Here is a 1,970-nt window from a genome sequence, read left to right on the forward strand (position 1 = left end):
ATTTACTCGGTACGGATTCTGAGACCCTGAATCCTATTTCTTGTATTTTGGAGACATAATGAAATAGGTAGCTGGGAATGTTATTATACGAGATGGAATCCATTCCTTCTTGAGAAAAAAGTAGATAAATAATTCTCTTGAGTGTTGATTCGATACTTAGATTAGTAAGAGCGCTCTGGTTCATGAATGTGTTTTATGAATCACTATCCATTAGAGAATCAATGGTACTCAAGGATGAAGATATAATTAGAGAGGTTAACGGATTCTACCTGACTCTAATTATGAATTATTTATGGAGGGTTAATCTATATGCAATGACTATATCAAATGGACACTTCACAGTTTAGAAGTAATTAATGTCTAAATTTCGAGAGTGCAATTTCAAGTTTATAGTGGAGTAACTATTAGAATTAATATAATTAATAATTAATTAATTAATTAATTAAAGTGTTTAATTAATTATTAATTTTATTGGAGCTCGGGATTATAGGTCCATAAGTCCCCGCGTCGTCCTTGTAATTCTACCAGACACAGAGGGCAAAATGAAAATTTTATAATTACAGAATTCTAAAAGTAAACACTCGAAAATAATTAATTGAGAATTAATTATTATTTAAATAATGTGATTATTTAAATTTGAATTTGAATTGTGAACATAACTTAAATTTATTGTTTTAAACTTATTTAATAAGTTGTTCAATTTAGAATTCAAATTATTTTAAGTTTGACTTAAATTTGAATTTGAATTTGAATTAAAATTGGACTACAGGATAAATGATGTTTTTCTCTTCCTTCCCTATCCAATATTGGCGCCACAAACAAGGGAAATAAACCCTACATGGCCGGCCACTTAAGGGATAAGGTGTAGGAGATTTTTTATACCAAATTCAAATAGGAGATAGAGATTTGATTTCTTTTTGAAGTTTGACTTCTACTCTTTAAATAAGAGAATAATAGAAAATTGTGAAGACAATTTTTGAAACATTTTTTCTACCATAATTTATTGAGTGTGGCCGAAAAGTCTCAAGAAAAAAAGAGAGGAAAATTTATTCTCCCAAAAATTCCACATCGTGCATGCGTTGGTGTTTGTGAAAATTCGAGTGTTTTTGAAACCTGTATTGCCTCACGTGTGCCCACACACACGTCTACGTAGAATCAAGAAATTGACGTGGAAGACTTTGGTTTTCTAAACACAAAGCTTGGAGCAAGGATTGGTCGAGGTCAAAGAATTCAAGTTATCATCTGAGTCGGCCTCCAGGTATTTTTCCTAATTGAGTTCTTGACATATAAATTAATGTGATTAATTTATTCGTGCATAAATTAATATAATCTATAGAGTATCTCAAAAGTTTTATGAAAATTTTTGTTATACACGATCCGCCTACTGCCACGCTTCCGCGTCCGAATTCGATTCGGCAACCAACAATTAGTATCAGAGCGGTCTATAGACGATATTAATTTATGCTTCGATTATTTGATAATCAAAATTGATATATTAAATATGTGTTATTTAATTATGTATATATGTGATGGGTAGGCACTTGCATTTATGGATGTTTATTTTAATTCATGTTGATGAATGTATGGATGGTGGATTTGGTCGTTAATTATATGGTTCTATGGATCGGTTATATTCATTCATTGATAAATTATTTGTAATTTAATTCGGGATTAGAATTATTGTAATTCTAGGTTTTGGGTAGAATTAGGGTTTTGATTTTGAATCAAAAGGAGATCTTGAAGATCAAGTTTGAAGCCTTTGAAGATGCCTAGAAACTGCCTAGAAAATTTCCAGAAATCGCCCAAAGGGCGCGCCCCAACGCGCCTCAGTGCGCCCCAGCGCGCCTCAGTGCGCAGCCCAGCGCGCTCCAACATTTTCCAGAAATCGCCCAAAGGGCGCGCCCCAACGCGCCTCAGTGCGCCTCAGTGCGCAGCCCAGCGCGCTCCAACATGCGCCCCAGCGCGCGGCC

This window comes from Morus notabilis, unplaced genomic scaffold, assembly GCF_000414095.1.
Source record: "Morus notabilis unplaced genomic scaffold, ASM41409v2 Scaffold550, whole genome shotgun sequence".
In the NCBI taxonomy this organism is placed as follows: domain Eukaryota; kingdom Viridiplantae; phylum Streptophyta; class Magnoliopsida; order Rosales; family Moraceae; genus Morus; species Morus notabilis.